At 35.6% G+C, this 24218-nt stretch overlaps 1 protein-coding gene across 4 annotated transcripts in view; it reads right to left on the bottom strand.

Moving 5' to 3' along the window:
* Nucleotides 1–8488, bottom strand: part of SYT1 (synaptotagmin 1) — a 578577-nt gene extending 570089 nt beyond the window's left edge. For all 4 annotated transcript variants that reach the window (XM_058425422.1, XM_058425424.1, XM_032170814.2 and 1 more), the window contains exon 1: nt 8108–8488. The gene's annotated coding sequence lies outside the window, so the exon portion shown is untranslated. The remainder of the gene's footprint in view (nt 1–8107) is intronic.
* Nucleotides 8489–24218: the final 15730 nt, after the last annotated feature.

Here is a 24218-nt window from a genome sequence, read left to right as displayed (position 1 = left end):
TAAATTTGTAATTGCAGGCAAGTAACAACACTTGAGTCTCCTTCATTGCATCCGTAAGAGCGAGAACCTCTTCATTATCAACATCAAACAAGGCAACAAAATAAATAAATAAATAAAAATGCAGTGCTGCATGCCTGTCATGAAAATAATAACTTGTTACCATTGCAATAGCAAAATAGAAAATAAAGAAAAACATGCCAAGTAGTACATGCCAGTTTTTCGGACTCTAAAACATTATTGTCTCTCTGCAAAAAGTTATGGTTTAGAAATTATCAGCAAGTCCTTTACATGCAAAATTTTAAAAACATTCAAATCATGACACATTCCATTTAAGTGTGCCAATTACATAAACAAATTAAAAGGCTGCTCCTTTATTTATCTATACATATATTTTGTGAAGCTAACCTAAAACGTATACAAACTAAGAATTACATTTCTTAGTTGTTGACACAAAATAAATCCAGCCGGTGAAGATTACTATGGGTCAAAAGTACTAAACCTTCATTTAGTGATTCTATAGGAAAATATTTAATTAAGATACAAAAAAAGAAAGGAAAGACGAAAGAATGAAGAAATGAAGGAAGAAGGGCAGTGTAGGAAGGGAAGACATGAGAAAGGAATAAAATGTACAGAAAGGAAGGGAACACAAAGGAATTCCTATATCATTCTTATAACCAGAGAACTGAACAAATCTTTCCTATTCAGGCTGTGAGTTGTAATATGCTTCAATGCATACAGGTCTAAAAGTCCAGAAATCAAGAGAAATAAAACTATTGCTATGTGTTCAATATATAAATGATAAAACAGATTCTCAAAGGCATAAAAGAACTTGCCTCATCCACTTTTGCCTGAAGGAGTCAGCTCTCTCCTGTCATTAATATTCATTCTGTGTTGTCTAAGAGTGGTTCAGAAAGTATCTAAGATTCTCCAGAAAAAAAAAAAAAAAAGTCGTTGGAAACTTGCATATCAAGTACTTTTCGACAAAACAATTTAAAAGCAGGGCAGTTTTGTCAATTTAAGGGTATGCTGGCTTTGTACTGAAATGTCACTTTTTGAATTATCAGGCTCAGATGCAGCTCAAGGTGAATGCTTGGCTTTTTAAATTTAACATTATAATTTAATAAAACCACTAAAAATAGGTACATTATTTGTAATGTCATATTGTTAACTAAGCTTTTAACAGAAGAATTTCCTGTACACAGACAGATATAAAACCCTAGTACTTTCAGGCATAGAATGATCTGGTTTATACATATTTAAATATAAAAACTTGTGGCCTCGGATTCTGAACATTGGTTAAAATAGAAGGGTGATGTTATGCTATTTATAGAAGAGGTCTCAGTGTTCTAGAAATATGCTCTAATGCCCAATGGTTCACTTTATTCAGTCTTCAAATCTGATGAAAATGCTAGGGATTAGGTAGAAAGCCAGCCTTGTAAACTAGGATCTGGCAGACACTCCAAGTCAGAAGCAGATTTCAATGCTTTGCTTCCTTGTCTTTCTCCTGAGAAACTGTGTCAACTTTTCTTCCTAGTAATCTTGATAACTCAAAACCTGATTGCTAGAGCTCAACTATCCCTTAATAAGCTGTTATAGCACTTGTCCTTGCTTCAAAGGCCATTAAATCATTTGTCTAAAAATCTTTCTAGATAAGTTTTTTTTTCCCTCAAAAATAAGCAAGTAGACAGTTTCCATATTTCATAGGAGGTAAGCAAGGACCATGTCCACTGTTTGTATGGCATAGGGTATTGGAGACCAGTACATCATGAGGGAAAAATATACTCAATTAGCTCTTTCTACTTCTCAAAGAGAGAGCAGACAATTCTAAATTGATATTTTAGTGAGTGTTGCCTGCTGCTGTGATGTTACCTTATTGTTTACACTTGCAGAAACTCTCACATAGAATTGTGTCTGAAAAATACATTATTAATAATCCATCCTAAAAGCAAGCTCGTGGGTGATGCTTCATAATATCTAGAGATTTTGTAGAAAAACAAATTGTCAATTATCTGGAATAATGACCATGAAGCATGTGCTTATTTAAGGGTCTCCAGACACAGATGGATTTTGCAAGTATGATTTGAAACACTTTTTAAACAATCCTTTCAGCTTTATCCTCAGGTGTTAAGTTAAAAAAATACTATACTGACTCATGGTTTAACAGCTTCATCTTTTGCTTGGATCACTTGTGAGTAAACAAAAGAAATTCCAAGAAAGAAAAGCTATTTCATAAATTATCCTAAAATTATACAAGATTCAGTATCGTGTTTTAAAAGTGCTCACGTAAGTACAGTTCTGCATGTTTTAACTGAGTATTCATGTCCTTTTGCCTTCATGTTGATGAAAAAATATGTCAAGGAATCTCAAAGCAGCAATCAGTCAATCCAAGTACCTGTTTCCTACCCACAGTAGGCATGGAGTGACATGCAAGGAGGATGGCCCAGAGGAAATGAGCCTCGAGTAAAACAAGAGGCTGTTCCTGGAGGCCACATCATGAGAACTTTCACCAGAGTTTTCAGGTCGTTTGTCTGCTTTCCTTTCTATTCCCGAGGGACTGAAATGATGGCTGCTGTCAGGGAGCATGATTGAAGAGGACAGGAGACTATACTTCTCATGCAAGCATTTGCAAAATAAGAATGTTTACATTTCAAGCTCTGCAAATGTGTTTGCATTTGAGTGCATTTGTGCATTTTACCTTTGATTTCAAAAGAGAAAGAAAACATTTATCTATCACAGGAAATAAGACACAATTACTTTTACTTATATAATACCCTTTGGCAAAAAAAAAAGTATCGGAACTCTAAGCACTTTAAAATTATTAACAAAGCATATTTCACAAGTACAGAAACAGGTTCTTTGAGGTAAGGTATGACCAAGTTCAGTACCATGCCTGAGTTTAATTAAGTGGATATTTCAATCAGAAATTAATTTCTAACGGAGGCACTTAGCTAAATGTCTTGTTTACAGTATTTAAGATTGCCGTAGCATGGTTGCAAGCTAGTATCTGTGATGAAATGTTGTCCAACAGGGCTGTTATGAACTCTTGGAAATTATATCTTAACCAAGTAGTTTCATCGAATTCTTACACTAGTTTATAGGCCATTCCCATTCTGCACGGAAATTCCCCAGCTGTCATTTTGTACAAACAGCTAAGAAATAGAAGCCATGTTTTTTATCTTCATCTGCTTTATGATTTTCTAGAGCTCCTCTTTAACAAAATGCCTTTTTATGTGTATAAGTAATATGTTAAACATAAAACATACCATATGTGAGACATTTGTAGGAGTGACCAGTATGCTTTCTTTGTATCTCCACAATAGCAGTAACCAAAAAAGATAAACTTTGACCTTTCATTTGCATTATTAGTAAAGTATGGAAATCAGCAGTTAGAACTTGAGGCTTAAATAAATATAAAAATTAGAGCAATTACAGAAATAATTCTTTAAAATATCTGTTTTGCATTTGTCAAAGACATGCTAGAAAATTCATTTCTAACACTACATAAATGTGTTATTTTACTTTAATGTAAGTTTTAATTTCTTTTGAAACTCTCTTAAATATTGTTTTTCTTTTAAATAATGTAATGTAGATGCCATTTTAAAAGTAGGATTCTTTGCAATAGAATCTCTAATATTATATTTTAAATTGCAGAAATAGCATCTCTAGTGTTTACCATTTCTACAACATAGCAATATATTTATTGTCCACTTTAAAGAAAAGTTTTCCTTTTTTAATAAAACAAAAGTAAATTTTATTGATATAGACAGGAAGTGATGGCATGCTCTCTTACTTCTAATAGGTAGCATACGTTTGCACTATAATTTTAAATAAGTTTATTTTGTATTGCTAGTACATATGAATGGAGTGATGTTCATATACCCAGCTACCACAGTTTATCTTATAGTCCGTATAAAACTAGCTCCTCAAGAACACTCTTAAAATGACCAGCTGAAAGAAAAATGCTGGTTTTCTTTTTTGGAAATGTTAAATTTCTGCTTAAGGAAATGGACGCACTTAGTGGAGAAGTTTAAGTCAAGTTTGCAAAAAGACTGAAAAAGTGTTGATCATTTCTTGAGGAATTTAATGAAAACATATCAACCCACATTCTCCCACCCAATGCGATGATAATCATGCCATTCAATTACATAAAAAATTAAGAATGTTTACCTTAATGCAAATATTGAAAGAAACATCTGCCAAAAGCCTCAGAAAGACAGAAGTTTTACCAGCCATCATATCTAAATCATGTAAAAATATGATTTCAACTTATTTGTTTCCTGTATAAAGAAGTGCATCATCTTGTACTGAGAGTTTTTTCAATCATGATACATATAAAAATCATTTCTGCCCAAAGCCATAGAACCCCATTTTAAAAGAAAAAAACTCTAGGCTCTCATTAATATTATCTCTGAGTATTCCCAGACTTTCAACCAAAGAACCATTAAAAGCATTCCCAAGACACCGTCATCTTTCTTTAAACGGTACTTTGTACATGAATAGCCCCTAGTTTCAGCAAATTATAATCTACTGTCCATGAGTTTCTAATCCTTTTTGAAAAAGTTATATAATTTTGGAATATATATACACACAAATATATGCATATATATATATACACACAAATATATGCATATACACACACACACACACACATATCCTTAAATTCTAGCTGAAATTATTATTTAGATTGCAATATACTTTGTCTCTGTTTAAATGGCTTTGGTCAATTTCAGTGAAAAAGATTCAGCTAAAATCAGCCACGTCATGTATTGAACTTTTGGTACAGATATATTTACGACAAATAAATTATTAAAAAATTTTAAAATATCACAACTACATCAGATATTTAATTTTAAAAAATATTATATTTTCAGCAGAATGCATGCAAGACCCATACCTACATTATACAATGGCAGAAAGTCTAACTTTGGTATGGGTTTTTGGTAATATTAGACAAAGATTTGCTCCATTATATAATCAAACTGTTTTTCTTTCTTGTTACCCCCAAATTACTTAATTATTACCACTAGGAAAATAAATATTATGTTTCAATTTGGAATTAGTGATAGCTCTTCTTGGCTGTTGCATAAACCGGAAATCATAAGAACTATATTTCAGACTCGTATAATTGTCTGCATTAAGTGTTTGTTCTTTAAGATTAGATGGCTCTAACTGTTTTGGGAATTTACTCAAAATCAATTTAATATACTGACATCAAAAGTGATGAACTGATATTATGTTAATGGTGTTATTAGGATAACAGGAAGTTCAAATTAACTTTCAGATTTCTAATATGTTCTACATTTTATTTTATTAATCTTCCAGCTCATCTTGCATATAATTAATACAAGCATATAATACTATTTTTTAGTTTTATTTTCAGTCTAATATGCAAATCGTATATATACGATGTTATTCATTTTCATATTTGTTGATTAGAACTATCTGATAATTTGACCAGATGAAATAACTAATATTCCCCATTATGAAATGAAGTTCAAAACTACTCAGCAACAACTCTCAATCGTGTGGTATTTTTGTGAAATTAGTATTTTAGGATTTTCCCTATATATTAGCAGTCTTCAATTCTGACAAAAATACCCCGAGGCATGATTATCATATTTACTCTGAAACATTAATGAGATTTACTAAAATATCCTATCAAAGGGAGAAAAAATAAAGATTCTATGAAATTGTGACATTAGACTATTTTGTAGGATAACAAAGTAAGAATTTCCTATAATATATCATGTAAGGTCTCTCCACAATCCACTCACTATATATTGGAATTAGTTCTGATTTCCAATATATAGATATTGAATTTTTAGAAGTATGTGAAAAACTACTCATATCCATATTTTTAGATGTTATTTTTATAATTAACATTTGTAAATAGTCATGAAAATAAATGTCACAAACCAAGCCTAAATTCTCACATATTCCTAAGACAGTGGAGAAATGAGAAAATAAAATCTTATTTTTCTCACATGAAGGCAGCTGGCTTCCTTTTTGTACATCTTTTCATGTCTAAACTTGTTAATTCAGTTGTACATACACGTGAGGTAATTAAGTGATTGTCCCTTTGTCCTTGTAACCAAAAGGTGGCACCTCTAAAAACCAGAGTTAGCTTTCAACAGAGACACTTTTTTTTTTTTTTTTTTTCATTTAAATGTCAAAGCCCTAGAAAGAAAATCGTTTTTCGTGACTTGGTAATTCTATTTAGGTAGGAGAGATCATTGCCTCAAATGCAAAATGGTTTGGAAAATAGTACACATTACACTGATGGCAAATGAATTCAGTTCTTCTCTAAGTTGGTGTGTAAACTTATATATTAAAGATACGTAGTGAAAAAATACTCTCTGAGATACAAAATTAGTGTGGAAGGCCAGGCAGAGTTAAGATAGAAGATTCTCTTTTATTATATCAAGTGGACTTCTAGAAAAAAAAAAGTAAGACTCTGCATTTCCCCTGATAAATTAAAAGAAGTGTTTTGTATACTAACATCTGCTGATTTCTCTGTATTCAGGTAAGACCCACTTGGAATGCTTTCCTATTACATCAAACGAGGCACTTCTCTATACCTCCTTACATCTGACAGTACTATTGCTTAGCTGTCCCTGATGAATAATAAGAAAAGAAAGCTTATATCCTCATTGATGGAATTAGAGACTGCTGAAGCTGCTGTAAAGGCTCTGTCCAACAAGTACCATTTACTTGACCTATTATGCAGGCAGCCAGGGGCATGTTGGTGTTTTGATATATTTTTCTTTCTTTTAACAAGACGTTACAAAAATGTTTTCCCCTTCAGGATTTTTAAAATTTAGGCTATCTTTCTAGCATCACTTTCTAAACTTTGTTCCAGTACAGGAGGATTCTTGTCCAACTGAGCCTCCATATGCCTTCTAAAGGGAGTGCTGAATATGTATAAACATCATGTTTACATCCATTAAATATTGTCCTATTAAAAGAAAATAAAGCCAGGCATAAGTTTGGTATCCAGACAATAAAATGCAAATAGATAGTAGAAAGGTAGAATAAAGTGAAAATTCATACACAAATGTAGCTTCCATACAAAAGTTAAACAGCTGCTTTATTTCACAAAAGGGTTAATACTGGAGAAAGTGAATATCAACATGTACACAAAGCTAACTAGAAGATTAGCTTTCTCAAAGTAGAAATCCAAGCCTCCCTATAAAATTGTTGTCCTTTGCAAATGTTTTGAAACTTTACATTTTTTGATCCCCCAACAACAGGCCATACCAAGAAACCTCAGGAAAGTAATAATCTATTTTAATTGTTTTTTTCTTACTCAAGAAACCTTTCAAAGTTCAGATATTAACACTGATGTGCAATACCAAATTGTTAGCCCCACAGGACAGATGGAAACAGGAAAAGTCAGATGGTTGGCACTCAAAAGCAACAGCAATTAAGCAGTTGAAAGTGGGTTGGATTGTCCGTTTATTTTTGTTCCATTTGAACGCATCAAGTGAGAGACATAGCCTCTTGCAAGGAGGAAATCAAGTCAAACTTGACGCTTCCTCTCTCTGACAGCCCAAGCTGGACTGCTTGTCTACTCCCCTTATTCAGTTTAATCGTTTTCTGTGCTCTGATTTTCGCAGAGCTTGTATTCTATATTGTTTACGTCCCCCCCCCCCATATCCCTCTCCCCAACAGAAAGAAATCTTTCTCCTTTCTTCACTCCCCCTCTTTCCTCTAAGAAAGGCAATCCCCTCCAGGAGGAGAAAGAAACCCTGTGCGTGCTTAGGGTGGGAGGAGGGCGAGAGGGGAGGTGTGGGAGAGAAAGAGAGAAAAGATTGAGATTGGGGGTGGGGGACGGAGGAGAGAGAACAAGAGAAGGAAAGAGGAAGCAAGAAGATGGGGGATGCCCAACATCAACTCCAGGCTCTAAATCACGGGCGCTGTGCAAAGTGCTTTTCCAGGAGATGCACATGTAGTCTCATATTTCTCACAATAGGCCACCCAGGGATCCCTCCCTAGGTCTCGGACTCCCACCACTAAAACCCAAGTGTATCGAGAAGAAAATCTTTGGGATGGATTCGAGCAGATAGGCACCGCCGAGGTGGCCGCGCCGCCAGTCCCGCTTCCTTACCTGGAGGGCGGACCGGGAGGTGGTGCCGGGTCTCGGTCCCCAGTGCTCTCCCCGCGTGGACCGGCGCGAGACACACGCGTACTCTCGCTGCCTCCGCTCTTGGAGGGGCAGCCTGCAACACAAAAGGGGTGTGTGGGTGTGGGTGTGTGGGAGGTTTTCCAGGGCCACCAGCTGGCCCCAGCTGGTCGCCCCCACCCTACACACACCCCTTCGGGGCGGCGAGCCCCCCTCTCGGCTGAGCACCACCCTGGGGACTTGCCCGGGGTGCAGCCTCAAGTTGCCGCTGCTAACTGCTGCTGCCGCTGCCGCTGCCCCTGCTGCAGGAGGAGGTGGAAAGACACTGGGGGCAGTACTCGGTCTAGAGCATCCCCACACTGCAGCTTCTCCAGGAATCCCTCCAGTGAGGAGGCGTCCGCCCATCATCTCCCAGCCCCAGCATCCTGATTGGCTCCACCTCGGGTACGCTGCGCCAAGGAGCCAATCCCCGCGCACTAATAATAGGTGGATCAGCTCAGCCAACATCGCCCATCCCAGTTCTGTTAGTGTCTCTCCATCCCCACAGCGGACAGGGACCTGGGAAGCGGGGTGGAGGCGGGTTGGGGGAGGGGGTGAAGTAAGAGGGGAACAGATCCCAAGGAGACACAATCAAGGGCATCTGATAAAACCTCTGGGTAGACTCAGGAATGCCCCACAACCTGTTCAGCAAGCCGTATGCACGGGAGAAAGAGAGCATAATACAAAGCTTTTTTTTTTTTTTTTTTACTCTCAATCAAAACCTGCCCTGATACTGAGCATGCCCAGACTGCAACAGCGACCTAGGAGTTTCTATGTGTGTGGGTTCGCCAGCTGTGGGTTTTTGAAAAGCTGGGACCGGGGACAGGAGAGGCAGAAGTTTGTCTTTGGCCATTTAACCCGGCGGAGTTGTGAAAGCTGGGCAGGGTGGGGATGTGAAAGGGTTCCGCACAAGTGTCCTCAAACTGAGCCGCGGGGAGGTGGCCCACCTGGCTGCCGGAGGCTCATCATGCTGTTCTTCTGGGGTTCCGGGTTGGAAGCGGGGGCTGGATAAGCTGAGCTTTGCTGGAAACCTGGGGACTTCCCGCGAAGGGTGCGGTGGAGCCGAGATGCAGGAGAAGCAGCTCCGTCCCATAGGTGGGGCCGGGAGCGCGACTCCACCCATCAGCGCCGGCTGCCAGGCCGTGGAGAGTGCACTGGGAGTTTCCATTGCAGCGACCAATAAGTTTGTACACTTGGGTTAAATGCAACATTGTTGGAGATGCTTTTTATTTTTATTTTTTGCTACCCCCCCCCCCTCCCCGCATCTCTCTCGACCCCTTGCCAGAGCAGTGACGACTAAAGCATAGATTCTCTCCCTGCTTCCTCTCTTCCCAGCTGAACCGTTCTGCTCGGAAGTAAGAAGCTTTTCCCTTGTGAGGGCGGTGGTGACCTGATTGTCTCTAAGCTCTCAGGCAATTTATAGCTTGATAATACCGAGATACCGAACAGGAAGGCTCAGCGGGTGGGGGGAAGGGACCGCGCGCCAGGCTAGGGCGGGAGCGGAGCCCAGCTGGGAGAGGGGCCCGTCCATTATCTGCTCCACAGGTGAAAGGCTTTCAAAACGGAGAGAACTATTTCCCTTTCTCACTCCTTCAACCTCGTTTAAAGGCCTTTGAACCTCTTATTTGTTTGATTTAGAAATCCTAGCATTTTGTGTAAACCTGATCAATAGCTACAAATGAGAACTCTCCTAATTGGGTTCTTTATTTTACTGAGAAGATTATCTTGGCATCTCAGGTAGGGAAATAAATAGCTATCTTAATTCCCCAAACCCATCCACTTTGAACTGGAGTTTTATTAACATTGGTGTGCAAAGGTAAATGTAGCAAGAATTCAATTAACAGTAACACATTTCTTCAAGTTTTTAATTAAATCTCTTCTACTTATGTAATGTTTAAGATTAAGATCCTTATTCTAAGTTTATGGGAAAAGAAGGCAACGTGATATAAATATATCCTTCTAAGTGACAAACACTTGTGTTTGGGCTGTGCTTGAATAATAGGAAGTTTAACATTGGAGGTAGAAGTGTAAAAATAATGCACCCCAGACTTGTGACTTCATGTAAATATTCACTTTCTATTTTCCAAAATAGTCTCCAAACCTTATTTTAAAATTATTTCATAGCTGGAGAAATAAGATAATAGAATTTGGTCTAAATTTTCTTTCAGTTATTTAGTGAAGGAGAGGAGGAGGAGAAGAGAGAGAAGGAAGAAAAACAACAGGATAAAAAGGAGATGAAGAAGTTGGAGAAGGAGGAAGGGGAGGAGAGGGAGGAGGCTGAGGTGGAGGAAAAGGAGAAGAAGGAGGAAGAGAAGACGTAGAAGAATTAAGTAACCCTGTAATTTTGTTGTCCAATAAATATCTTTGGATGAAAGGATTATTATAATATCCACTTAATATGGATCTTTATTCTAAATATATGCCTAGCATACTTTCTAGATTCCAGTGATTAAAACGGCACATTTATCCTATTTACCAATAGCTGAACGTAGAAAAAAAGTATGCTTATTTTAGAAGAAATTAGTCAATAGAATACAAATACAGGTTTTAAAATTTCTGCTCCAGACACTGATTTTGTCATTAATATTTTAGTCAATTTATTTTCCTGTTTACTTCACATCTTACCTAGCAATCTTTCTATTTCAGTGGCCAGAATCCTTGGCAACACGAATGGTATCAGAAGTTTGTATCCCAATGTTCCTTGAGGGAGACTGCAGGCTAAAATAAGAAATGGGGTTTACATGTATATTGTGCTTAACTTTAGAATTAATAGCATTTTCTGTACATAAATATTAAGAAGACTTTATTTATACGGTGACTGTAGCTATACTAAGGTTTTAACTCTCCCTCCTCTTCCTAAATTCTCTCTCAGCTCTTGGGAATGTGTTGAAGACGTCCTCCTGGATCTACTGGGCTGACACAACATCATACTTTGCAGTGAGTGTGTATCATCTCTTTGCCTATTGAAGCAGACTCATTTTTATTAAAAGGAAGATTGGGTCAATTGTTCTCTCTGTCACTCTTATTATTCCATTCCTTAAGTACTTTTATATCTAGAGTACTTTTGCTATTGAGAATTAACTTATCCCCTGATTGTATGGTATTTTAAAAATATTATTTTCAGAACTTTAAAAAAATCTATTTAATGTTTTGTTTCCTCTTTCTTTGTTAAAAAAGTGTTATTAATTTTTCTTCACATTTTGCTCTGATCAAGATCTCATTTTCAATATTTTCTTTATTCCTTTTTTATTGGATTCATCTATTTACTACTTTCATGCTTCCTTTGCCATCTATTTTAGGCTACAGGATCAGAATAGAAACTAAATTGGATTGGGGCACTGAGGAGAAAAGTGTGTCTTATGGCAAGACTGGGAATTAGGGACATTAGAACTAGAAATTCATTAAGTGGAAACTTAGCCAAGGTTTCTGTAAACCACAGAAAGAATACTTAACGTGAGAGAGGTATCAAGAAAATTCTGCATGTTGTTGGAAAGGCCAGAATTCCCTAGTTGATCAATGATACTAAAGAGATACATTTAATCATGCCGGGCATGGTGGCTCACACCTGTAATCCCAGCACTTTGGGAGGCCGAGGCGGGCGGATCACGAGGTCAGGAAATCGAGACCACGGTGAAACCCCGTCTCTACTAAAAATACAAAAAATTAGCCCGTCGTGGTGGCGGGCGCCTGTAGTCCCAGCTACTCAGGAGGCTGAGGCAGGGGAATGGCATGAACCCGGGAGGCAGAGCTTGTGGTGAGCCGAGATCGCGCCACTGCACTCCAGCCTGGGCAACAAGTGTGAGACTGTCTCAAAATAAATAAATAAATAAATTAATAATAATAAAAAGAGTTACATTTAATCAAGACTCATACATCATCAAACTTTATATCTTTAGTAGCCACAGTAGTTGTCTGGTAAAAGCTATTTATAAATATCATTACCCAGGATTATTTCTTTAAAAAAGAAAAATAATTGACTTCTCTAAATTTTTCTATTTTTTGTTTATTTTTTATATAGATGCATATCTTACTATTCTTTTCACTTTATATCTGTGTTTCTCAAGATACTGACTTTTTGCTCTCTTTGCAGGACAGATAATTAAATGTTTTCTGGTGCCAGAATTTGGGTAGAATTCCAGCTACACCACTAATTGGCTATGTCACCTTGAAAAATGTACAAAACCCCTCCAAGTCTCAGTTTTGTCATCTAAAATAAGTACATAAGAACACAACATTTATCATTAGGTTTTTTTTCTGGATTTAAAAAAAGCAGTGCACATAAAGTGCTAGTTCCAAGCACATAGCAAGAACTTAATGACGATTATTATCATTTTATCATTATCATTGCTGCTACTTCTGCTATTACTATTTTTTTTTCCAGATTTCTGGGTTATTGGGTTTCCTCCCATCATCTCATCCATTTAAGCCAATAGTGGGCCATAGACTCTTCACCTAAGAGCATTAAAGGTAGAAGGGTGTTAATTCATGTTATAAGAACTTTTATTTATTTTTGATGGGAGAAGTCAGTGTCTAACTCTGTAGCCCATGCTAGAGTGCAGTGGCTCAATCATGGCTCACTGCATCCTCCAATTCCTAGGCTCAGGTGATTCTCCCAGCTTAGTCTCTTTAGTAGCTGGGACTACAGGTGCATGCCACAATGTTGGGCTAATTTTTCTTTCTTTCTTCTTTTTTTTTTTTTTTTTTGCCATGTTGCCCAGGCTGGTCTTGAACTCCTGGGCTCAAGTGATCCTTCCACCTTGACCTTCCAAGGTGCTGAGATTACAGGTATGAGTCACCGTGCCTAGATACAGAACTTTTTTAATACGTAAAATGACAACAGTCATCTGTCTTGCATGTAGTATTCTTACACTGTAATCATCCAGGAGATGAATAATTTAGTTTTTAGGGAACGTGTAGTTAAGCTTTTTTTTTTCATAAAAACATTTGTTTGTATTATTCTTTCAAGTTAAGAAATATCCAATTCTGGTGGTAAAAAAAAAATGATGAACACTATTTTTTTTTGTTTTGTTTTATTTTCTAGAAAATGCTCTTGAAGACAGTAGAGCCATCATTTTTCTTTCTCTTCATTCATCTTTCTCAAGATCATTTGTCCTGGGATTACTGCTAGTGATTTTATAACCAACTGGTAAAGAAAAAACATGAAGGCTCCCTGTATCAGAATTAGATAAGAAATTAGCTGTGTTGATTTTTATACTGAACATCCATGGGATTTAATAATGATAATCTAGAAGTGGGACAAGAAAAAAAAATGAATACTGATGGGAGTCAAGTCTCTGGAGCAGAGAGTTAGAGCCCCATAATTGAACGACGAAACTTCACAATTTCCGAAGAAAGGAAAATAAAGAGCTAGTAGTTTTCTATGTGGCTTTACAAAAGCCTTTTCTTAAAGATATGGCTAAGAAAATATTGGAAATGAAAAGGAGGACAGTTACTCAAAAAGTAATATACTGTGTCAGGCTGTTGAGGTTAGCAAGGAAAATATCATTTAGGTGAATCTATCTCAGGGGCAAAATAAAAGTAGTTTGAGCTAATGTTAGCTAAAGGTCTTAGAAAGGAAACAAATGATATATGTTTCAAATACTCTATTATAAAAGGAATATACCGTGGTGAAAACTAGTTTGCTATTAAAGCAAGGGCAACATTAAAGTTTACATTAATTCCCTTTGAAATCAGAGGAAGGATTTCTATCTAATAGAACACATGGAGAATTATAGTTCAACTGCTTCATTCAACTTATTTGAAAAGTGTATCCAGAGAGACTAATCGAGTTACCCAAAGCCATAGAGGGTTGAGTGTGGGTGGGAGAAGAGTCTGTGTTTTCAACAAAATAAAACTACTTTAATAATACAGTTGTGGAGAGAAGGATGGTAGACAATCAAAACCTCTACTTTGAAATTTGATTCTGCAGTGGTTCTTAGTGTTTTGATAAGGGCTGAAAAATACATTTGATTCTTTCCGGGACACTTCTTGATGGCTTTTTGCAGAGCGGACCATATGGGTTTGCTTCAATATTTTATGCAATCTGTACTACTTGTTCCTAGTTCACCTAATACTAAATAAAGAACCATAAATTGGTGGACTCCTAAAGGGAAGGTTCATTTATTGGACATTGAACTAATAAAAAGGGTAAGGACACCAGGTTTTCTACCCCTGGCCCCAGCATAAATGTCTGTCATGCATCTGGGCATACTTCCATTTGTATATTTAAGTCTTTTGGATATTGAAGACATGCTAGAGGTGATAGGGACATGAGTGATTGTTCTCTGTCTGTGGGCATGCTTTCACTCCAGGTGGCGGGAACCTACTATGGGTGCAAAAAAACGACATCTCCTGGACCATAGATGTCCTGGATGTGTGTCCCCACATCTATCCTAAGTAGAACTGAATAACTAGATTTGAGTATCAGGAAGCCAATAGTATAAATAAAAACAAACATTTTTGCAAAAACTGAGACACAGAAATGTTAAGTAATTTTTTGAAGATCACACGGTGGGTGAATCCCCCTCTTCTATGCCTTCAAATGCCATGGCTTGATAATGTTAATAGACAATTAAGATGTATTAAAAATAGCTGTGACTATTTCAAGGGCTACCAGTCTAGTTGAGTAGACTCTAGAAATACTGAGTAACTTGAAAGATTTATGTAGGAACAGTTTGAATCACATCTATTAATATAAGTATCTCATCACCACCAAGGGAAATCCATGAAGCTAGAGTAGGGCTATTTTTCCAGTCACTCTCTTTAATCAGTGAGGTGACTGAGTTTTAGCTATGGGCTTAAGAAATCTTAGAACTTCATTATGAAATAGTATGCATGCTGTAAAGGTTATTAATAAAGCCACCAGTATACCCACAATCCAGCATCAGAAATCAAGTATTAAGGTAACTTTGCCATCACCTATTTCTCTCCCCCATCTGATATTTATCCCTAGCTGCACAACCAAGGTAACTACTATCTTGTGTTTTGTGTTTACCATTATATTGCTATTCTTTATAGTTTTACCATGTATATTAGTTTTACCTGTTTTTGATGCTTTATACATAGAATCATGCTTTAATATGTACTTCTGACACTTGCTTTCTTAGTTTAAGAGTAAAATTTGAGATTTATTTATGTAACTGAAATTAGTTTCTCATCAATTTTTTTTTTTTTTGGACGGAATCTTGCTCTGTCACCCAGGCTGGAATGCAGTGGCGCGATCTTGATCTTGGCTTACTGCAACCTCCGCCTCCTGGGTTCAAGAGATTCTCCTGCCTGAGCCTCCCAAGTAGCTGGGATTACAGGCACCCACCACCAAGCCTGGCTAATTTTTGTATTTTTAGTAGAGATGGAGTCTCACCATGTTGGCCAGGCTGGTCTTGAACTCCTGACCTTAAGTGATCTGCCCGCCTTGACCTCTCAAAGTGCTGGGATTACAGGCATGATTGTGTTCAATTGCAGTAATTTTTTTTTTCTTTAGATGGAGTCTCATTCTGTCGCCAGGCTGGAGTGCAGTGGCGTGATCTCGGCTCAGTGCAACCTCCGCCTCTCGTGTTCAAGCGATTCTCCTGCCTCAGCCTCCTGAGTAGTTGGGACTACAGACACGTGCCATTACACCCAGCTAATTTTTTTTTGTATTTTTAGTTTCACCATGTAGGTCAAGATGGTTTCGATCGCTTCACCTTGTGTTCCGCCCACCTGAGCCTCCCCAAATGCTGGGATTACAGGCGTGAGCCACTACGCCCCGCCGCATTAATATTTTAAACCCATTCTTCTGTCTTAAGATATTTGCATTATTCTGATTATTTTATATTACATACAATGCTGTTACGAACATTGTCACACATACATAGGCTTCTCTTGGGTAAGCTTCTCCTGTGATAAGAATTGGATCCAGGTTTTGTAGATTGGACATATTTATAATTTAAGGCATTTTGTAAAAACAAAATAGCACCAAATTAGTCATTGATGTTTATATGTACTTGGAATAAGAAAATAAATCACAACAAATCTTAATAATTTTTTGTCAATGTGGTGGATACCAACGATATATTTTTGAGATTTAAATTTATATTTTTCTTATACTTAGAAATTTGAGAAAAATGTCACATATTTATTGGCCATTCATATTTCCTTTTCTCTGATATGCCTTCACAGATCTTTTGCCCATAATCTATTTATTTTTCAATCTTTCCTTTTGATTAAGTGGAATTCTTGAATATTAATACTGCATTGGCTACTATATACTATCAATATCTTCTCCCAGCTTGTAGCTTATATTTTGAATTTTAGGGAGGTTTTTTCTTTTCATATGAGAAGCTTATTTTAGTGTAGTCCAATTCTATCATTTTTTCTTTATATTCTCTATATGTATAAGTTAATAAAATTTAATCATTTTATATTTGCCTTCATTTTCTAAAAATAATTTTTATTTATGGTATAAGACATAATCTAATTCTATTTTTCTACACTAATGATCAGTTTCCCAGCAGTTATTGAGAGCCTCTTCTTTCCCCATCAACCTTCAATTCTAGCTCTATCATTTTTTCACATATGCACATATCTGTTTCTAAAAGTCTTCATTCTGCTTGACCTCTTTATTCCTGCATTAATAGCATACTGCTTAATAATGTGACTTTCTAATATATTTTAATATCTGAAAGAGCGTTTCCCCACAAATTCTTCCTTCTACTCCCAAAATGTTTTGATTATTCTTAATCTTTAACATGCTTATATATATTTTAGAGTCCCCTTGTAAATTTCCAGCAAAACAAAAACCTGCTTGATCTATTGATATCATTTATTACTTTTTAAAATTAATTTTGAGGAAAATTGGCATTATTTTGACTTTGATTCTATCAATCTGGCTTAAAGTTTCATTATTTGGTTCTTCCTCTAAGCATTCTAATAAAAATTTAATATATTTTCTAATAAAGGCAAGGCACATTTTTCCTAGATCTAATTTAATACCAATTTTAATGTTGTAAATTCTACTATTTTAAAACTTACGTTTCCTCATAAAAATGAAATAAATTAACTTCTGTAGAGGGATTAAATATCTGGCAATTCCGTTTTCTAATTAATAATAATAATTTGCAGATTTTAACAATTTTCTCTAGAGACAAACATAAAATCCATGAAAAGTAGCTTTTATTTTTTTCCAACATCTATCATTTTCAGTTTTTATGCTTACTTATTGCTTTGGGTGGATTATCCACTAAAAGTAAGGACTCTTATTCTCTTCCCTTTAAGAAAAATGCTATAATATGTTACCAATAAATCTAATGTTTGCTGTAGGGTTTTAGACAAAGTTATTTATTAGGGTAAGGAAGTTCTCTTCTACTTTTGGTTTACTTTTTAATTACTGTAACCATGAATGGATGGTGAATTTTGTCTAGGTTTTTGTGTTATATTGTTTATACATACTGAGAGGGCAAGTTTCTATCAATTTGTTAATGTGGTTTACATGATTTATATCAACGTGTATTTTTGCTGTTGTTGTTGTTTTTGAGACAAAGTCTCCCTCTGTTACCCAGGCTGGAGTGCAGTAGTGTAATCATAGCTCACTGCAGCCTTGAACTCTTGGGCTCAAGCAATCCTCTTGCCTCAGGCTTGCAAGTAGCTGGGACTGTAGGTGTGTGCCACCATGCCTGGCTAATTTTTTAGTTTTTGTAGAGGGAGGGTTTTGCTTTGTTGCACAGGCTAGTGGAAAACTTCTGGCCTCAAGGAATCCTCCCACCTAAGCCTCCCAAAGTGCTGGAATTACAGGCATGAGCCACTGTACCTAGACAATGTGTATTTTAATTAAATTATATTAGCATTTTTGAAATAAATGAACTCTAATATAATGTAATATTTTAAAATCAATTACTGGATTTGGTTTGATAATATTCTATTAAGGTGTTTGCATTCCTGTTGTCCTCTAAGATTGTATTGTAATTTTTCTCTTGAGCTATACCTGCTGGTTTTGATATCAAGGTTACTGTAGCATCATAATAAAATATATTGGGCATGTGTTATTTTTCCTATGTAGTACAATCTTTTGCATTTTGCCCTTATGGATGGTTTGTTTTGTGTCTACTGTAAGAAATCTTCCTTGACTCCAAAATTGTAAAGAGAGTTTCCTGTATTTTCATCTAAAAGCTTTGTTTGTTGCTTTTAACATTCGCTTATGTACTCCATCTGGAATTACATTTTATGTATATCGTTAGGTTGGGGTCAAGATTTTTTTTTTCAATGTGAATATCTAGTTGACCCAACAGGATTTATTAAACTGATCCTTTGCTCATGTCACTGTAGTAGCAACTCTCATCAATCAATATGCAACAGGTCTTCTGTTAATAGAATCTATGTCTTGTTCAACTGGTTTACTTTGTCCTTATGACAATATTGCGCTATCTTATTTAACATTGCTGCTTCATCATAAGCCTTGAATTTGGTAGTATGTTTTCATACTTTGTTGATTTTTTCCAAGACTGCTTTGACAATTCTTATTCCTCTGCATTTCAATATGCTTTTTAAAATTAGTTTGGCAATTTTCATGGAAAAATACCTGTGAAAAATTTGTTGTAGTTTGGCTGGGTTCATTGAGTTTCTTTAATATATGATTTAGAGTTTCAGTCTATAGTTAGGGCCGTTAATCTTTGAAATATTTCTTCTGCCCACCTTAAACCTATTTTCTTTTTAATAAAGATTTCACTTATACATATGTTAGACTTCTTAATATTCTCACAGTTAACCAAAACTCAGATATTTAACTTTTTCTTTTTCTTTGTTTCAGTATGGGTGTTGATAATTTTATTGCTATGTCACTTTATACACTGTTCTTTTCTTCTCAGTATCTTATTTGATATTTATTTAGCCTATCATTTTTCCTTTTAGATAGTGGGCCTTTAACTTCAGAATGTTGTTTTGTTTTCTATCTTCTATTTCTTTCTCAGTTATGTGTTTGTTTACCTTTAAATGCTTGAACTTATAATAGCTCTTTTGAAGTCCTTTCTGCTAATTCTATCATCTCTGCTATTTCTGTTATTTTTCTATTAATGATTTTCTTCCTGATCATAGAAAGAAAAATGCAGGGCATTGTGAATATTATATTGTTGAGCACCTGAGTGTTGTTGTCTTCTTTTGAAATGTGTTGAATTTTATATTGGCATGAAGATTTATTTATCTGAGATCAACTTCATTTTAAGATTTATCTTTTAGCTTCATTAGAGTGCATCTAGAGTAGCCATTACTATAGGATTATTTTAGCTTTCTTCCTAAGGCATGACCTCTCTGAGGTCTCCACTAAATGCTCTGGGTGTTCAGCAAGTTTCCTCTGCTTGAGTAGGTCAGAAACTGATTATTTCTCTGCCCTGTGTGAGCTGTTGAGTTCACACCCTCATGAAAGTTCCCTTTTTCCCTCATGTGGATCTTAGTACTCAGCCAAAGAGTCAAAGTAATCTCTATGCTGACTTCAGGATCTCTGTTCTGTCTCTGTTTTTTCTTCTCAGTATCTTATTTGATATTTATTTAGCCTATCATTTTTCCTTTTAGGTGCCTTTTCCAGTACCCTTCCCTGTTAATTCCAGCTGCTTCAGACTGTCCAAACTGGTCTCTTTTGAATCAGACAAACCTAGAGGTGATCTGAGTTTGCACTGCTTCAGTTTCTCCTTTCTAAACCACAGTCCAGAAAGTGCCTCCAGGCAGAATTTCAGGATGGTTGTAACACTCTTTTCTTTCACTATTTTAGGGAATATAGTTATGTATTTCTTGTCCAGTATTTGAAAGCAGTTGTTTCATATATTTTGTCCAGTTTTCTAGTGTTTTTATGAACAGAATGTAAGTTGGGAACTTGTTATTTTGTCATGGCTAGAAGTGAAAGTTTTTCATATTTGCTTTCATTTTAATGAATGTTTTCACTGGGTTTAGAATTCTGTGGTCAGTTATTTTCTTTCAGCATTTAAATATTTCATTTTATTGTTTTCTGTTGAGAAGTAAATTATCTATTTTATTGTTCTCAAAATATAATATTTCTTTTTCACTCTGATCACTTCTAAAATTTTTTATCTGTGTTTTACAGTAATTTTATTAACTTATTTCAATCTGTAATTTCCCTTGATTTGTCCTACTTTGGGTTTACAGAGCTTCTTTAATCTATGGCTTAGTATCTTTCCTCAATTTTGAAAATTTTATAGTCACTGTGTCTTTATATATTGTTTCTTTTACTTTCTCTTGCTCTGGGACTCATATGTATGCTAGACCATTTTTACTGTGCTTTACCTCTGTAGTATAGTCTTTCTGTATTTTCTATTCTTTTTCTCTCTATATACAGTTTTTCTTAATTTTCTTTGGAATTATGTTTAATTTAATTATTATTTACAATTTCTGTCTTCTACTCTATTTAATCTGTTGTTTAATCCATATAATAATACTTAATTTGATTATTGTATTTTTCAGTTCTAGAATATCCATTTCTTTTTTTTTTTTTAATGGAGTCTCACTCTGTCACCAGGCTGGAGTGCAATGGCATGATCTCAGCTCACTGCAACCTCTGCCTCTCAGGTTCAAGCAATTCTCCTGACTCAGCCTCCTGAGTAGCTGGGACTACAGGCACATGCCACCACGCCCAGCTAAGTTTTGTATTTTTAGTAGAGATGGGGTTTCACCATGTTGGTCAGGTTGGTCTCAAACTCCTGACCTCGTGATCCGCCCACCTCGGCCTCCCAAAGTGCTAGGATTACTGGTGTGATCCACCAAGCCCGGCCTTATTTAATTCATTTTCATATACTCTAATTCTATTTTATCACACCTTTCCTATATTTCACGCTCTCCTTTTTAATCTCCTTTTTTTGACTGTCAAATCATGATTATTTTTTAAAAAATGCTTAACCGTTAATTACAATATTTGTATCACTTGTATCTTTGTATTTCTGTTTTTTTTTTTGTTTTTTTAACCTTGGATTGTGTCATTCATTTATTTATCCCTTAGCATACCTTAATATTATTTTTCTTTAGAATGCATCACATTTTTCATTAAAAATATAGAGCCTTAAAATATATTCATCCATAGAGAATTTACCTTTTCCTCTGGTAGGTAGATAGAACAGAGGCTGTTCATCTTAATGTATTAATGAGCTGAAATAAATAAAAGTTGAGTTTCAAATTTTGATAAAGATTCCTGTCACCCTTAAGATGTAGGCTTTATTACATTCAACTGAGAGTCTTTGGGTAATTGATTTTTAGCTGTGCTAATCAAGATAAGAAATAAAGGAAGCTAATGGTTCAGGTTTTGGGTATGTCCAGTTGGAGATGACTTCAAAGGATTTGTATGTGACAACAGTAAATACAGAATTGAAACTAAAGCAGAAATTTAAACCAGAAATATGTATTTTAGATTCAGGCAACTATGAGTGAGCATTGAAGTGATAAAAGTAGATCAAATATATAGTGATGGAAAATCAAGAGCTAAAAATGAAACCTTGGGAAGATTATAAAATTTAATAAGTAAAAATGTGAAGCTCTTAAGTGAAACTGGAGGAGGCAAATTTGGGCTACCAGATTGATACACCCCAGGTGTTCAGTCTAGAGAGAGATTCACACAAAAGAAAATAGTCCACACTGGCAGATATTATGTACTTAATAAATGTTTACCAAATTCATGAGTAAGGAGCCAAGAACTGCAAGTACTTTAGCAACTTTAGAACTGTAGATGAGTATACCAGGGTTCTCAAAATAAATTTGAAATTTTAGCCAGGACTTACATTATGAAAGACAAACCTTGAGCATCTACAAATAATAAAGAACCACTAAAAGAGAGAAATATAGTCAGATTTTCTTTTCAATGCAGAAAATAAAATGTGGAGTATGGATTTGAGAGGGTGATTACAGGATTAGACATGAATTGCCGCTTCAGTGGTCTTTTGTAAACAAAATTTTTGTGAAACCCAACAGCACCCACTTGCTTATGTGTTGTCTGTGGCTGCTTTCAGGGTGTAACAGCAGAAGTAGGTAATTGGTACAGAGGTTATATGACCTAAAAATCCTAAAATATTTACTCTCTGGTCTTTTACAAGGAAAGTTTGCTGGCCTTTAGCCTCAGCATGTATGTGGCCCCGAATAAGTCAGTAATAGTAAATGGATAAGACGGAACACATCGGGGAGGTATTTAACAGATAAAATTAAGACTTCTTCAGATCTGAGGGCAGAGGTGATAAAGGAGAAATAGAGGAGGATAGCAGATTTCTGAGTCAGTTAATTGAAAATTTTAAATTAGTTATTAACTAAGGTCCAAATACAGAAAAAGTACATTTTAAAAAGAATGTCAGTTCAATGAGGGAGTTGTGAAGTTTAGGTTGCCTATGGAAAGGAGATACGATGGTGTTGCATAGGCCAAAAATATTCAGCTCTGAGAATCAGGTACAGGTTCGAGATAGCACTTTGAAGAGGTTGTTTATTTGTGATGAAATTCATGGAACACAATATGAAAAAAGGGCTCTTGCCATTTGTACTATTGTTCTAGCACACAATTTTTAACAATAAGGTAGAATACTTGTATCTCAACATTAACCCTGTTTGCATAAGCTTCTTAGTGCATAATTTTATATAAAGAAAAAAAAGCAGGTACATTTACTTATAATAAACAAATTAATAAATTATAATGAAAAGTTTATTTGTAAGATGGTTGCTTACTAACTATATATATATGTATATATATACAGACACACACACATATATGGGGTAGAGGTAGAGAGAGAGAGAGAGGGATTGTCATAATGCTCTTCTAGAGGACTCACAAAGGCCTATACAATCCATTATACACCTAAAGCTTAATAATAATAATTCATATTAACTATTCCAACCACCATAAGTAATACTGCTTCTACAGGAGAAAAACATCAGTGCAGTATGTCAGAATATTACAAAAATATTTTCAAAATTGGCATATTTTGTAATTGGAATACTTTGTATGTTACAGAGTATTTGTACCTATATCATCTTATTCTCATAGCCTTCTGATCTCATTTCCATTGGTCCCAATTTACAGAGGATGAAATTAACAGTCAGATTGTTTAAAGGTCACAATAAACATTACAGAGAAATTAATGGTATAGGAGTGTAACTTGGTTCTACTGATGTTATGTCTATTGCTTCACCTAGTTTACTTCTGTATCATCTACATTGGTAGTGTCAGAGTACAATGTTGATGCCAGGCAAAATCCAGAATGAAGTAGCTAGTAATAGTTTCAGGCTATGCCAGTAAAGCATTAAAAAAAATTAGATGTAACTAGGCAAAGGCAGCTATTTCAATTCAATGATCACAAAAGCTCTTCCCAAGGGAAGAAAAATCTGTGGTGGTTTTAGCTTAAACAGTAAGAATTTAACATTCTGGTGTTGGGGTGATGAGATGGCAAGCTGATTCTGGGCATTTCTAACAGACCAGAGGATTTTGGAATTGATTAGAAAAAGGTTAATTAGGAGAAGTTCAATGAGAATGAAAATGGACTGAATTGAAAGAAAATTCAGAGCACAGGTTGCAAAGAGCTAGTAAAAATGTTGGTTCAAGTGAGTTTGAATTGGTCTAAAATTTGGGAAATTAACTTGTTTTTGCTGCCTATTCCTAAGACTATAGGTTAGGTATTTATTGGTCAAAGAATTACTTTATTAAAAATTTAGGTGCATACAATTGAGATTTCTATGATTTTATTTTATTAAAATGTATCTGCAAGATACAGCTTTCTTTTTTTTTTTTTTTTTTTTTGAGATGGAGTTTCGCTCTTGTTGCCCAGGCTGGAGTGCAGTGGCTCAATCTCGGCTCCCCGCAACCTCCGCTCCCCAGGTTCAAGCAATTCTCATGCCTCAGCCTCCCTAGAAGTTGGGATTACAGGCATACACCACCACACCCGGATAATTTTGTATTTTTAGTAGAGATGATACAGCTTTCTTAAGCATTTTATCAAAATTATGCCAAAGGTCTTGGCATGACTAATGTAAACATTCATGATGAAACCATTAAGAACTTCATATCATCTATTCAATAAGTATTGCTTACAATTGTTTTATTATTTTCAAAATT

This window comes from Hylobates moloch, unplaced genomic scaffold (assembly GCF_009828535.3).
Source record: "Hylobates moloch isolate HMO894 unplaced genomic scaffold, HMol_V3 SCAFFOLD_12, whole genome shotgun sequence".
NCBI lineage: Eukaryota > Metazoa > Chordata > Mammalia > Primates > Hylobatidae > Hylobates > Hylobates moloch.
This window is presented reverse-complemented; position numbering and strand designations above follow the sequence as displayed.